This window comes from Octopus sinensis, linkage group LG8, assembly GCF_006345805.1.
Source record: "Octopus sinensis linkage group LG8, ASM634580v1, whole genome shotgun sequence".
NCBI lineage: Eukaryota > Metazoa > Mollusca > Cephalopoda > Octopoda > Octopodidae > Octopus > Octopus sinensis.
The window spans coordinates 82,357,459-82,374,420 of NC_043004.1; the positions used below are offsets into that span (position 1 = coordinate 82,357,459).

At 40.0% G+C, this 16,962-nt stretch overlaps 1 protein-coding gene across 1 annotated transcript in view; it reads right to left on the reverse strand.

Annotated features, from left to right (window-relative positions):
* Positions 1–14,502, reverse strand: part of LOC115214863 (galanin receptor 2b-like) — a 220,139-nt gene extending 205,637 nt beyond the window's left edge. Inside the window, exon 1 of the mRNA XM_036505167.1 lies at positions 14,035–14,502. The gene's annotated coding sequence lies outside the window, so the exon portion shown is untranslated. The remainder of the gene's footprint in view (positions 1–14,034) is intronic.
* Between the last annotated feature and the right edge of the window lie 2,460 nt (positions 14,503–16,962).

Consider the following 16,962-nt stretch of genomic DNA (forward strand, 5'->3'; position numbering starts at 1 on the left):
TGTTCATGCCTTCAGACAACACAAATGCTCAGTCATTTACCGGTTAATTCAATGAGCAGATTATTCAATCCATTGAACAACTAAGTCCTCTTCGTCGAAACCGACGAAGATCCATGTATGTATATACAGGGTTAGTCAAAAGTCACCCGACAGTAAATCAAAATTTCATAAATACTATCTTTAATTCTGTATTGACTCGAATGGAAAAATGTTTTCGCTCAAGAAGGACTTCAGTTTGAACAATTTTCATGATGTTTCATATTTAGATGCTTTTATTAAATTCATTCCGTTGTCAAACATTAATAAATCTTGGAATTAAATGTTTTTGATTTACTGTCAGGTGACTTTTGGCCAACCTTGTATATTTTTAAAAGTGTATTTTTACAGATTTTCTATAGACTTTAGAGTCACCACTGAAAGCTACGATGCTTCGTATAAGAATACGTCTATATAACTATGCGATTGAAGATAGAAAACTTGTCGTGGCGCTCCGTCCGTTACGACGACGAGGGTTACAGTTAATCCGATCAACAGAACAACCTGCTCGCGAAATTAATTTAGGTATTTTTGCTCAATAAACACTCACAACGCCCGGTCTGGGATAGGAAAATGCGATCCCACGACCGCGTGTCCGCTGCCCTAACCACTGGGCCATTGCACCTCCACGATAGAAAAATAGGTGATGTGTGTATATGCACATTTCAGGAGTTCTTGCTCCTTCTTCAGTGCTACATCTAATGCATTAACCGTCCATGAACACATTGCTTAAATACTCACTAAATTTAACGGTATAACACTTGTGGGTCGACCGATTTTATATATCAAACTGGTACGCACATATTAACTGCTGCTAGGGTCTCTGTATTTTCTATTGCAACTAAAATATACTTTCAGGTATACTAAAGATTTTTAAATCAATACAAAGCAGGTCAGAGTACAAATGACTTATCTACGTTTAGTACACTCGGTACTACACTATGCCTGCAAAACGAAATACGCTCGAAAAACAAAACCAAAAAAAGGTTTTCTTTTCTAGACATGTCCACTCATAAAGGCCAGTTTCGCGGTTTTTATGGTGTATATATGCTCCACCTGGATGGGACGCAGATCCATCGCAGGATTACTCACTTTTGCCAGCTGAGTGGACTGGAACAACGTGAAATGAAGTGTTTTGTTCAAAGAGTACAACGCAACACCCGGTACAGGAATCGAAACCACAATCTTACCCTGAGAGTCCAACACGCTAACGACTAAGCCACGCGCCTCCGCTAAATGCTTTGTCCCTACCAGCAATTCTTATGTACGGACCAGTTACCAGGTATATTTCTATGTATGAACGTGTATGTTTGTTTATATGTATGTATGTATGTATGTTTGTTTATATGTATGTATGTATGTATGTATGTATGTATGTATGTATGTATGTATGTATGTATGTATGTATGCCTGTATGTATGTATGTATGTATGCATGCATGTATGCATGTGTTACATGCTGTACATCACACTTTTGCTTCTAGTGAACTAAAATTTTACAGAGATGAGCATTTTCAAGGCAGTTAGCGATTAGGTCATATTGTCACTTTCCCCACAATACATAAAATAAACAACACTACACCCAGTTACTAGAACTAATATTATGTACACTCACACGTACACACACACACACACACACATACACACACACACACACACACACACACAAACACACACACACATATATATATATATATATATATCTACATACATGCACACATGTACAGACAAACACACGCACAAATGTATATTTGTTTGTGTATCTATCTGTGCATCTGCACACCTCTCTCAATATCTATGAGTATGTGTTTGTGTGTGTGTACATGTGTGGATATATGCAGACATATATACAATATTATGTAATCTCACGTACACACACACACACCACACACACACACACACATACACACACACACACATACACACACACACACACATATATATATATATTATATATATACATACATGCACACATGTACAGACAAACACACGCACAAATGTATATTTGTTTGTGTATCTATCTGTGCATCTGCACACCTCTCTCAATATCTATGAGTATGTGTTTGTGTGTGTGTACATGTGTGGATATATGCAGACATATATACAATATTATGTAAATCTCACGTACACACACACACCCACCCACCCACATATATATACATACGCACACATTCATGCACAAACACACGCATATATATATATATATTATATATATATATATATATATATATATGTATATATATAACACATGTGTATATTTGTTCGTGTACCTATCTGTCTGTGTGTCTGTGTCTCTGCATGTGTGGATACATGCATGCATACATACATACATACATACATACATACATACATACATACATACATACATACATACATACATACATACATACATACATATTTGTTTGTGTGTACGCGTGCGACCCCCTTAAGCAATATGTTCCACCTGTTTCTATAATTCGTCGTCATCGTAGCACTCTGTCGGTTACGACGACAAGGGTTCCAGTTGATCCGATGAACGGAATAGCCTGCTCGTGAAATTAACGTGCAAGTGGTTGAGCACTCCACAGACACGTGCACCCTTAACGTAGTCCTCAAGGAGATTCATCTTGACACAGAGTGTAACAAGGCTGGCCCTTTGAGATACAGGTACAACAGAAACAAGAAGAGAGAAAGTTGTGGTGAAAGAGTACAGAAGGGTTCTCCACCCACCCTCTGCCGGAGCCCCGTAGAGCTTTAACTGTTTTCGCTCAATAAACTCTAACAACGCCCAGTCTGGGAATCGAAACCGCATTCCCACGATCGCGAGTCCGCCGCCCGAACCAATGGACCATATTACTAACTTGTGTAACTAGAAAGTAGTCACAACAGAAGTATTTACCCATTATTTTTAGACAGTCGAGAAATCAACTTCGTTCACATTCACTAGTATATATGTGTGTGTATATACATACATATATATATATAATATATATATATATATATATATATATATATATATATATATATATATTATATATATATATATATATATACATATATATATATATATATATATATATATATATATGTATATATATATATATATATATATTTATATGTGTGTGTGTGTGTGTATGTATAATAAAATATAATATAATATTATATAGAGAGCCGAATACTGCAGTTTTTATGATAGGACCTCTAATAGTACACCTTGTGCATAAGCACACACCACACACACACACATTGCATTTATATATTTCAACTTTACAATAAAAATCTGTTTACCTTTCTCTCGTTACATACCTGAGAGTCATATCCACCCGGGTACATTCCTCCAGAAACCTCATTTTTTTTTTCACTCTTTCTATCCTTCTTCCTCCTTGTGCCTTCCTTCCTTTGTTTTCTCCTTCCTTAGTCTCTTTCTCCTTCGTTCTTGCTAATGTAAATTTCGTTTACTTTTTTCTTTCACAAATAGTTTACATTAATCTTTTTCTCGTCCTTTATCTTCTAAAGTTACACAAGAACAGTTGTTAAAAACGAGAACGTTACACCTTCCACCTCCTATTATATTTTCTTGGTATATCAAACCTTTGTTAGGTTGTAAGACTTATACATAGTAAAGATTTATACATCCGTAAACATCGTAAAATGCATCTTTTAATAAAATAGAATAAAACTGGACGAATAAACTACTGGGATATTTCGCCATTCATGCCTTTTCCACACACTTCTACATAAATTTAGCAAGTATTATTATCATTCTTTAATCTCCTTCGCATTTTGGGAATTTTTCTTTTTACACTTGCTTAGTATATCCATTAATGTTTTCATAACAACGCCAGAGATATTCTCTGATTAAACAGTTTTGTATTCAAAGTATTCCAACCGTGACAACTCAATCGATTTTTTCTTTTTTCTTTTTTTTTTTCAGTTAACTTTGCTCAGTTAATCCGATATTGTTTTCATAAGCAAGACGCAAACTCTGACCGAAAACACTTATATATTCAAATGCATCCCATCCGTGACCATTCCATTGGCATTATTTCCTCCCGTATACTTTCTTTACGACTATATTATCATCCAAAAGTTCGCCTTTTCTTTCTTAAAATAATGAAGAATGTGATTTAACAGACTTGTCGACTGCAACTCTTAACAAAACTAGCCACTGTTTAACAATAAACTCAACCGCGTTGTCGGCTTCACAATATATATGTATATATGTATATATATATATATATATATGTATGTATATATATGTGTGCGTGCGTGTTTACATGTGCATATGTATATATATATATATATATATATATATATAGAGAGAGAGAGAGAGAGAGATAGATAGATAGATAGATAAATAGATAGATAGATAGATATGAATTGTGATATTTAAAATTCGATGTGTTAATTGTTCAATTAGTTTCAGTAATTAATGTCATTGCAGCTCCTCCTCCTCCTGCTGCTGCTGCTGTTGTTTCTTGTAGATTTTAGCTGTTACTGCGACTGCTGCTACTGCTGTTGGTGTTGCTTGCCGATCTTGCCGCGCGATTTTATTTCTTCGCTTGAATTACATTCACAACTTCTCAGCCTTTATTGCCATTCATATCATTCCACTATAATTGCATAATTGTCGTTGTTGTTGTTGTTGTTGTTATTGTCGAGCTCCGAATGAGCAGATCCACCATTAAAGCCAGTCCAGCCACGATCATTCTGTTTAATTTTCGAACACACACACACACGCACACATATATATATAGGTGAGGCGCAATGACCCAGTGGTTTGGGCAGCGGACTCGCGGTCGTAGGATCGCGGTTTCGATTCCCAGACCGGGCGTTGTGAGTGTTTATTGAGCGAAAACACCTAAAACTCCACGAGGCTCCGGCAGGGGATGGTGGTGATCCCTGCTGTGCTCTTTCACCACAACTTTCTCTCACTCTTACTTCCTGTTTCTGTTGTACCTGTATTTCAAAGGGCCGGCCTTGTCACTCTCTGTGTCTCGCTGAATATCCCCGAGAACTACGTTAAGGGTACACGTGTCTGTGGAGTGCTCAGCCACTTACACGTTAATTTCACGAGCAGGCTGTTCCGTTGGTCGGATCAACCGGAACCCTCATCGTCGTAACCGACGGAGTGCTTCCATCCATATATAGGTATATATATGTATGTATATAACAATAAGGGTTTAGCAACAAGTTGCTTGACCACATACCGAAGAAGTTTAGAAATAGCAGCCAAAGGACTACTATTTCCTTTTTCTACAAAAATATGTCTCCACAGACAACAATATTTGTAACTCACATATGCGTGTGTGTGTGTGTGTGTGTGTGTGTAGGATTATTTTTATGCAATCTGTCTTTTTCTTTCCATTCTTTTACTTTTTCCTTCTTCCAAAGACACACGGAGTATGAGCTGAGGGAGACTTAGCTGATATTTCTTGATAGCAATTCGCGAGACCACGTGGTCCTATTGCTGTCGTCTCTATTTACAATTTATCTTGCTTTTATAGTGATTACAGTTTTGTTATTGATAATTTCAACAAACTTCTCGTTGCTATTGTTGTTCTCGATGCTGTTGTTAAGTTCTTAGTCAACTCCGAAGTTGCACCGACCTATACCGAAATGCCTTTAAGGTGCAGCTGCCGTTATTATTCTTCTTGTGAATGCTGTCGCTGCTGCTACAGGTACCGTTGTTTTTGTTTTGTACTGGAACTCATCAAAGCCTTCCACTACAAGAGAAATCCTTCATGCATTGTCTCTGTTGTAACGATAACTATTAGATATTCTAGTGTCAAGAACTGTTACGTTTCAATCTGTCACAATATATCTAGGAATATATTATTCGGTATGTGCGCTAATTATAAGACGGCAGTGTATAACACGAGGGACATGTCACTATTATTTATAGAATATAACGATGTTGATGTTTGTGGACAAGCAATAATAATAATAATAATAATAGCTCAGTGGTTAGAGCGCCGAGTTTACGATCGTGAGGTTGTGAGTTCGAATCCCGGACCGAGCTGCGTGTTGTGTTCTTGAGCAAGACACTTTATTTCACGTTGCTCCAGTTCACTCAGCTGTAGAAATATGTTGCGACGTCACAAGTGCCAAGCTGTATCGGCCCCTTTGCCTTTCCCTTGGATAACATCAGTGGTGTGGAGAGGGGAGGCCGGTATGCGTGGGCGACTGCTGGTCTTCCATAAACAACCTTGCCCAGACTTGTGCCTGGGAGGGTAACTTTCTAGGTGCAAGACCACGGTCAGTCATGACTGAAGGGGGTCTCAATCTCAATAATAATAATTAGCCATGTGTTGAGAGGAATATTTTGGGGTTTGGATAATTCACGTTTGGAAACATGGGTGGTTCGTTCAACATCCTTAAACAATCCTTATTCAGGGATCTTTTGAGCAGGATGGGTTACTCGACCAGAAGAAAATTCTAACTGGGGCCCACCTGCAAGGTCATGCGCTGTTTATCTTGATATGAGATCACCATGTCGCGCACATATGGTTGTGATGCATGTGCGTAGTGTACCATTATCAGACGGGTAGTTATGATGGGTATAATGGGCTTCGTATATTTTACCCCAGCATCACTTTGATGGCATGCACTGCTCTAGCTCAGTAATAATAATAATAATAAACTTACGGTGTCCTTGTTGCGTTTATGACTGTTAGTACTAGTGTAGTCTTAGTGTATAGGCGATAGTATTGTAGTGATATTATTTTTGCAGTAGAGGAGGTCGGAATCGTTAGCGTGCCGGGCAAAATGCTTACCGGCGTAATGCCTGTCTTTAGGTTTTGGGTTCAAATTCCGCCGTTGTCTTTCATCTTCTTTTCGGGATCGATAAATTAAATATCAGTGAAACGCTGGGGTCGATGTAATCAAGTAGTCCCCTCCCCCAAAGTTTCAGGCCTTGTGCGTATTGTAGAAAGGGTTAGGATTATTTTATAGTAGAGAAAGGCGGCGAGCAGACAGAATCGTTAGCACCCCGGACAAAATGCTTAGCGGCGTTTCGTCCGTCCTTACGTGCTGTGTTCATCGTCGTCATCGTCATCGTCATCATCATCATCATCATCATCAAGGTGGTGAGTTGGCAGAATCATTACCACGTCGGGCAAACTTCTTAGCGGTATATTTTCTGGCCCTTTATCTTCTGCCTTCTCATGCTAGCGAGGTCAAATTTGCCTTTCATCGTTTAGGGGTCTAAAAATAAATAATAAATAAACAACCAGTCTAGCACTGGGGGAAAAAAGAATAAAATACCAGTCAAATACTGGGGTCGATGTAACCGACTTGGCTCCTGCCCCCGAAAATTGCTGGCCTCATGCTAAAATGAGAAATGATTACTTTTATAGTATTGATAGTACCGTCTACTTATTGTAGGGCTCATAGTGCTCCAGTACTATTATTGTAGTGGTGTGAAGGCACCAGAAATAGTGGCTACTATAACCGATTCACGATCGTAAAGTCGCCAGTTCGATTCCTGGCGACGCGTTTCGTCCTTGAAGAAGACTCTTTATTTCACGTTGCTCCAGTCCACTCATCTCGTAAAAATGAGCTGTACCTGTAATTCAAAAAGGGCCAAGCTTCTCACATTCTGTGTCACACTGAATCTCTCTGAGGACTAAGTTAAGAGTACACCTACCTGTGAAGTGCTCAGCCTCTTGCAATTTAATTTCACGAGAAAACTGTTCCGTTGAACGAATCAACTGGAGCGCTCGTCGTCGCAACCGACGGAGTGACAGTTGTTTCACGTTGCCTCAGTCAACTCAGCCGGCATACGTGAGTTGTACTTGTGTTTCAAAGGGCCAGCCTTGTCACATTTTGTGTCCTGCTGAAACCCTCTGAGGACTACATCAAGGGTAGATGCGTCTATGGAGTACTGAGCCTGCCCCTTGCAATTTAATTTCACGAGGAAACTGTCCCAGTGAACGGATGAAGTGGGAACCTCTTCGTCATAACCGACTGAGCACCGGCTATTGTATTGGTGAATAACGTAGAGGTGATTGTGTTTGTTCTTTCAGTAATTCAACAACCATCATTTTCGCTTTCGTATCTTCTCTCCCTCATCATATTTCTTACACCTTTCAATATCTCTGTAGGCATTTATAGATAAATACATATACAGATATGAAGGTGCGTGGCTTAATAGTTTCAGCATTCGGCTGACGATCTTAAGGTTGTGTGTTCGAAACCTCGCAGCGCGTTGTCCTTGAGCAGGACACTTTATTTCGCATTGCTCCGGTCCACTCAGTTGGCAAAAAGGGGTTATCCCTGTAATTCAAAAAGAACAGCCTTGTCACATCATGTGTCACGTAATAGTGTTACTATAGTGGTATTGACACTAATCTTGTTTTAACAGCGAAAGTTCTTTACGGGGGTTTTTATAGTAGCAGTAGAACAGCACTGCACTATAGCCATTCTAGTGGCGTTAGTACTACAATATTACTATCGTAGCGTTGATAGCGGTAAAAAGCACTGCATTTATTATTATTATTGTTGTTGTTGTTGTTGTGTTGTTGTTGTTGTTGTTGTTGTTGTTGTTATTATTATTATTATTATTATTATTATTATTATCACCATTATATGTTTGGCTTTTGCTTTGTATTTGTACAAGTTGACTCCAAGTCTCACCCATAGGCATCATGAGAGAACAAGTTAGAAGTTCAAGTTGATGTTATGATAGAGTGCCATATATTTGGTTTGTACAAAGTATTGTTCTAGAGAGTATTTAAGAAAACAAAAAAATTATGAGTTTGTTTTAAAATTTGAGATTACAAATACAGTATTTTACGTTGGGTAGTTCCCATGAGCACTATCTTTTGAATGTCTGCCATTTGGGGCTTTCTTGGTATCTGAGCTTTCATCCCTAGGACACCTATGACAACAGGTATTGTTTTAGTCTTGAGGTTCCACATTTTACCAATTTCTGTTTCAAGATTTATATACTTGCTCTGCTTTTGGTAGGTCCTGACAGATATATTTCTGTCGATTGGGACAGTCATATCAATGAGGACGCATTATTTTTGTCAGAAGTCTTTCAATATAATGCCTGGACTAATTGCATCTCTCTTTCTGTCTGTTTGAACGGTGAAGTTCCAAAGGAGTGAGACATGATCATTTTCAAGCACTGGAGGTGGTTTGTGTTCCCACCAGTTTTTATCATGGGGCAGGTCCAGGTTTAGCAAGTTGGCCATTGAATATATTGTGCAGCTCTATCATGTCTGTTGAGATACTCTGTATGCGCAAGAAGACTGCACATGGAGACAACACGATCAATGGTTTCATTTTGTTATTGACATACACGACAGGTTGAGCTACTGCCGTTCTTTAATATGTTGGCCTGACAGTTCCTTGTAGGTAGGCATTGATCTTGGACTGCCATAATAAACCCGTCTATTTCTGATTTTAAGCCAGAAGACAGTAGCCATTGATGGGTAAGGGCTTTGTCAACATCGGCATTTAGTAGCTCTCTTTGGATATTTGCCAGGGTGTTGTTACTACTCTTGCTGTTGGTTTTTAATTGTCATTTATCAATATATCTAGGATCCTGATAAGTAGGAGTTTTTAGCACGGGTTTTCATACGCTTAGCTTTTTTCTGTGCTTGTTTCGAGTACGTCTAATTTTGGGATTTGTTGTATTTGGAATTCACTTAGATATTTCTTTGCATGTTTTGTTACTGGGTAACAGGATCATCTTATTGATCTTTACAACCATAAGATCCACGTTTACATAAATTTTGCTCATTAGAAAATATGCCACTTTCTATTGAAAAATCTATAGGTATATTCAGTCAAGACAGATGTTAGCATTTTATATATTGCTCTTAAGTAGGTTATGGGTTTTATAATTTTTTGGTTCCTTTGTTTCTTAGTTTTTTAGAAGTAAGAATGTTACACCATTAACTAACCACGAGGCAATCATACTAGGTGTTGCAAAATATTGTTGTAAAGTTTTTTTTTTAGCAGTTCATGTCTCTCTGGTAAGTCGTTCAACCAGAAGTTAGGAATTTCATCCTTTCCTGGAGACTTCCATTTGCTTGACCTCCTGAGGGCAGATCTTACATACTCTACATTGATGCCCTCCTACTTTTGCTCCTCTAAGGAGTATAAGTCTGTAGATATTCTATCAATCCAAGGGGTCTTATTATTATTATTATTATTATTATTATTATTATTATTATTATTATTATTTATTATTATTTAATTAATATTATTATTATTATTATTATTATTATTATTATTATTATTATTATATTATTCTATGTTTGAGTTTTGCTTTATATTTGTACAAGTTGGCTCAAGTCTCACCCAGAGACCTCAAAGACAACAGGTTGGAAGTTCATGTTGTTGTTATGCCTAGTGTGCCATATATATATTTTTTTTTGGGGGGGGGGGGGTTTGGTGTTGTACTAATGAATGTCTAAAAAAAAAAATTTTTTTTTTCTTTTTTTTAAAAACCGAAAATTATGTTTGTTTTAAACCTTGAGATTACATTATTATTATTATTATTATTATTATTATTATATTATTATTATTATTATTATTATTATTATTTCCCGTTGGTATCTCTTTTACATTGACGTTGTTGTTTTCTTTTTGTTGTTTTGCAGTGCTGATGATTTGGTAGTAGTTGTTGTTGGTGGTGGGGGTGTTACTGATAGTAGTGGTGGTAGTGGGTGATGGTGTTACTAAAGGTGGTGGTTGTAGTTGTAGTGGTGGAGGTAGCACTGGTAGTAGCAGTTGTATGGTGATGGTGGTGAGCGTAGTGGTGGTGGTGGGGTAGTAGTAGTAGTAGTATTTTTCGGGGTGGTGGTGATTGTGATAGTGATGGTGGTGGTAGTGTTGCTGGTGAAGGTGCTAGTGATGATGAAGATGGTGATGGTGGTGTTAGTGGTAGTGATGGTGGAGGTGGCGGTGGTGGTATTGCTTGCAGTAGCGGCGATAGTTGTGGCGGTGTTAGCAGTGGTGATGGTGGTAGCTATAGTGGGGTTGGTTTCAATAGTTGTAGTAGTGGTTGTGGTGGCAGCGTAAGTAGTAGTAGTAGTAGTAGTAGTTGTGGTGGTGGTGGTAGTGGTGGTAGTGGTGGTAGTAGTAGTAGTGGTAGTAGTAGTAGTAGTAGTAGTAGTAGTAGTAGTAGTGGTGGTGGTGGTGGTGGTGGTTGCGATGGTGGTAGTTGTCTTTGTAAAATACAGAAGTTGATAATGTTGCATTTAGTGTGAAGTGAATTTTGCGTTTGTTGCGGAGATTTTCTTTTTTCCTTTTAATGATTTGAAGACATTTACTGATCTGTGGAAGGTTATGAGACGTGTGTGGAGGATAACGGTTGAGGAGAGAGCAGATAGCCAAGGTGGGAAATGGGGAAGAGAAATGAGTAGGAGGAAAATGAGGAGAGGAGGAGGATGAGGAGGAGATGGAAGAAGAAGATGAGGGAGGAGATGAGGAAGTGGAAGAAAAGGAAGGGGAAGAGAAGAAGAACAAGAGAAGAGGAAGAAGGGGAAGAGGAAGAGGAAAGAGGAAGGAGACGAAAAAGGATGAGGAAGAGAAGAGGAAGGAGAGGAAAAGGAGGAGGAGAGGAAGGCAAAGAGGAGGAGGAAAAAGGAAGAGGAAGTAGAAGGGAAGAGAAGAAAATAAAAGGAAGAAGTGGGGAAGAAGAAGGAGAAGAAGTGGAAGAAGAAAAGACAAAGAGGAGGAGGAGAATGAGAAGAACAAGTGGAGAAAGGAGAGGAAAAGGAGGAGGAGAGGAAGGCAAAGAGGAGGAGGAAAGAAGAAGAGGAAGTAGAAGGGAAGAGAAGAAGAAAATAAAAGGAAGAGGTGGGGAAGAAGAAGCAGAAGTAGTGGAAGAAGAAAAGACAAAGAGGAGAAGAAGGAGAAGAAGAAGTGGAGGAAAGAAGAAGAGGAAGTAGAAGGGAAGGGGTTGAGGAGGAGAGAATAGGAGGAAGATGAAGAGGGAGAAAAAGAGAAGCAGAAGAGAAGAACGGTAAGAGGAAAAGAAGATAGAGAAGGAGGTGTAGAAAGAAGAGGAGAAGGAGAGAAGACGAAGGAGAAGAAAGAAGAAGAAGAAGAAGAAGAAGAAGAAGAAGAAGAAGAAGAAGAAGAAGAAGAAGAAAAAGAAGAAGAAGAAGAAATGGAGGCGGAAGGGAAGAAATAACGGCAAGAAGAAGAAAAAGAAGTGAAGAAAGAGGGGAAGAAAAGAATTGGAAAGAAGAAAATGACGAGGAAGAAAAGGGGGAAAGAGGAAGAGGGGAAAACGAAGATGGGAAGGATGAGATAAAAGAAAGCAGCAACAGTAATAGTAGTAGCTGTTGTTGTTTTAGTAGTCGTAGTCGTAGTAGTAGTAGTAGTAGTAGTAGTTTCCGTTGAGCGACGACGGCCTCTATTTAGTTGTTTTAAACTGCTGTTTTTATTGATGATGATGATGATGATGATTATGATAATGATGATGATTTTGGTGGTTGTAGTGTTGGTGGGGGTGACGATGATGATGGTGATTATTATTATTATCATTATTATTATTATTATTATTATTGTGATTATGGTGATAGTGATGATGATGATGATGATGGTGATGATAACGATGATGATGATGATGATGATGATGATGGTGATGGTGATGATGATGGTGATGGTGATGATGGTGATGATAATGATTCTTATTAACTTAATTACATCTACGATTGTTGGTCTTGTTATTGCTGTCTATTACAATGTTGTACATGTTGTTTACGTGCAGATGCTGCTTGTGGTAAGAAGCTAGCTTCCCAAACACGTGGTTCCGGTTTCGGTCCCACTCCGTGGCACCTTGGGTAAGTGTCTTCTACTACAGCCTTGGGTCGACCAGACTCTTGAGAGAGGATTTGGGAGATAGAAACTGTAAGAAGCCCAATGTATATGTGTGTATGTTTCTATATATAATGTATAAAATGTATATATATTCATACATGCAGTACAAACATACACACACATACATATGCATGTATGTTTATACACATTCATGCTTGTGCGTGCGTGTGTATGTGTGTGTGTGTGTGTGTGGTGTGTGTGATTGTGTCTTTGTTCCTTCCACTTGTTGATGTGTTTACGTCCGCAACACCGTAACATAGCGGTTCGACAAAAGAGACTGAGAGAATAATTACCAGCGTAACAAAAGAAAAAAAAATATTAATTAAAAAAAATTCAACTAAAATTTCCTCTCCGGGGTGCCCCTGCATGGCCGCAGCCTAGTGACTGAAACAAATAAAAGTTTAAAGATCTAACACTTATTTTACAGTTCTATAAAATTCACTCCATAATTGCCCACGGGCATATGGCGTAGTGGTTAAGAGCGCGGGCTACTAACCCCAAGATTCGGAGTTCGATTCCAGGCATCGATCTGAATAATAATAATAATAATAACATCGAAAAATACCTTAGGAATGAGAACCCAGGTTCGAAATTTCCCCAAGACACCTGATGAAGGCTGGAGGGTATATTAGCTGAAACGTTGTGTTAATAACAAACAAGATGAGGACAAATATCCGTCAAATGTAAATAATGTAAATAATGTACAAACTTATTTTGTTATTTACTTCTGTAAACTATTCAACAACAATGTCTGTTTGAAGGGCAAAAACTTGCACGCATTATCATCTGTTTAATAGCCCTTAATCCCCCCTAAAACAAGATCCCGCTACCAGAAATCCGCCCGATTTCATACCTGATATCGTTAACCGACCTTTTACACGTTTCATTCGGCTTAATCCGTTACCTCTGGCCAATAATTTTAATCCGCTAATATACGGTTGCCATAACCTACGTTAAACAACCATTAATTAGTTCTGCTATGATTAATCCGCCAATATCCGCGATAATCTTAATCTCATAGTCTTAATCACATAATTTTATTCTTAATCTGATAGTACTAATCAGATAATTTTATTCTTAATCTGATAGTATTAATCAGATAATTTTATTCTTAATCTGATAGTATTAATCAGATAATTTTATTCTTAATCTGATACTATTAATTTGCACGTACCTGGTTCCGCCCTGATTAATCCGTAAGCACCTGGTTTCATACTTTTTAACTTCCAATGCTTGGATCCGAATCCGTTAATCCTCTGGTATCCGGTTAAATATCTTCAACCGCCAGCATACAGTCTAAACGCTATTAATCCACCAATATACGTTCCAATCTGCATACAGTAGTGATAAGATTAATACGTCACTACTCGGCCGGTAGCTTTAATCCGTTAATGTAATCTGACGATAGCTTTTATCCGTCAGTACCCGCGGTAACTTTGGTTCTGGTACTGTTAATTCGCCGGTACCCGGGCTAATAGCTGCAATCAGGTCCGATAATAGTAATGCACCAATGCCTGGTGAGTACTTTTCGTGTTTAGTAGCAAGCAGTGTTGATAAACATTGCAGGCATGACTGTCAGCAGCCGCCACCGATACCATTACCATCATCACCATCTCCACCGCCTCCTCCTCCTCCTCCTCCTCCGCCGTCGCCATCTTAGCGCTTATGACGTCCATTAACTCTCTCCCTTCCACCATCGCCATTTGCAATCTTACGACCGCTGCTACTTATAAAAACGACCAGAGCCACTCAGACTCCAAACAACCACCCCCACCTTCACACCATCACCACCATCCACCACCACCGCCACCACCACCGCCACCACCACCACCACCACTACCGCCATCACCACCACCACCACTACCGCCGCCACTACCACCACCACCACCTCTTCGACTACTACTACTACTACCACCACCACAACCACCACCACCGCTACCACTAGCACCACTGCTGCCGTTGCCGCCGCTTTTGCAGCTCCAGCTGCTCCTCCCGCCTCTGCCGCCTCCACTGCTTCGTGCTACAGCCCCATGACGTCGATGGCGACGACGACGATAACCACCACCATCACCCTCGACTACCACTGGGACTGACACCGCTGCTATTAAGGAAATCCATCACTACCACCACCACCACCACCACCACCACCACCACCACCACCACCTCCACCAGCAACCAGCAACATGATCATCAATACCACCGCCGCCATCACCACTATCATCATCATCATCATCATCATCATCATCGTCATCGCCACCATCACCATCACCACCATCATCATCATCATCATCATCATCATCATCACCATCACCACCACCATCATCATCATCATCATCATCATCATCATCCTCGTCGTCGTCGTCGTCGTCATCATCATCATCACCAGCATCGTTACCACCAACGCTATCACCACAATCATCATCATCATCATCGTCGTCTCATCATCATCATCATCACCACCAGCACTACACCGTCTCTGTCATTACAGCTCCTACTCCTACTGCTACCACCTCCTCTTCCTTCCAATTTGCGTGCTGCTGCTGATGGTGATGATGCAATTGTTTGTTATTTCCGCTGTTCTTACTGCAGCTGTTGCTGCTGTGGCCGTCATCTTTGTTGTTGTTGTTGTTGTTGTGAGTGTTGTCGTTGCGCTGCTTTGTGGTAGCGGTCATCAGGGTGATCGTGAGGATAGTGGTGGTGGTAAGGGTGGCGGCGCTGGTGGTGGTGGTGGTGAAGATGGCCGTGGTGAAGGTGATGGTGGTGGTGAAGGTAGTGGTGGTGGTGGTGGTAGAATTGGTGGTGGTAGAGATGGTGGTGGTGTTGGTGGTGAAGGTGGTGTTGGTGATGGTGGTGAAGGTGGCGGTATAGGTGGTGGTGGTGAAGATGGTGATGGTGGTGTTGAAGGTAGTGGTGGTGGTGGTGGTAGAATTGGTGGTGGTAGTGATGGTGGTGGTGTTGGTGGTGAAGGTGGTGTTGGTGATGGTGGTGAAGGTGGCGGTATTGTGGTGGTGGTGGTGGTGGTGGTGGTGGTGGTGATGGTGAAGGTGGTGTTGGGATTTTGTAGTGATGGAGGTGGTGACGATGAGATGGTGACGATAATGATGATGGTGGTGGTGTTGGCGCTGGTGGCGGTGGTGGCGATGATGGTGGTGGTGGTGGTGGCGGCACTGGTAGTGGGGCTGGTGGTGTAGCTGGTTGTGGTGAAGGTGGTGTCGAGGGTTTGTGGTAATGGTGATAGTGGTGATGGGATGGTGACGATAATGATGATGGCGGTGGTGGTGATGGTTGTGATGATTGTGTTGTTAGTGGTAGTAATGATGACGCTGACGTTCACAATGACGATTATGATAACGATGATGATGGTGATGATAATGTTGATGTTGTTGTTGGCGGTGGTGGTGTTAGTAACGATGGTGGTTCATATGGTCCCAGTATTGCAATTATGGTGGCGTTGTTTATCAATTTAGTTCCGGCTTAATTGTCTTTATAATTTTGTTGTTGATGTTGTTCTTACGCTCGCACTTGTCTTCATTTGTATTATTTATTTATTTATTTATTTATTTATTTATTTTTATTTTTTTATTTTTTTTTACACAAGGCGGCGAGCTGGCAGAAACGTTAGCACGCCGGTCGAAATGCTTAGCTGTATTTCGTCTGCCGTTACGTTCTGAGTTCAAATTCCGCCGAGGTCGACTTTGCCTTTCATCCTTTCGGGGTCGATAAATTAAGTACCAGTTACGCACTGGGGTCGATATAATCGACTTAATCCGTTTGTCTGTCCTTGTTTGTCCTCTCTGTGTTTAGCCCCTTGTAGGTAATAAAGAAATAGGGATTTCGTCTGCTGTTACGTTCTGAGTTCAAATTCCGCCGAGGTCGATTTTGCCTTTCATCCATTCGGGGTCGATTAAATAAGTACTAGTTACACACTGGGGTCGGTATAATCGACTTAATCCGTTTGTCTTTCCTTGTTTGTCCTCTTCGTGTTTAGCCCCTTGTGGGTAGTAAAGAAATAGGTATTTTGCTTACCTTTATGTTCTGAGTTCAAATTCCGGTGAGGTCAACTTTGCCTTTCATCCTTTCGGGGTCGATAAATTAAGCACCA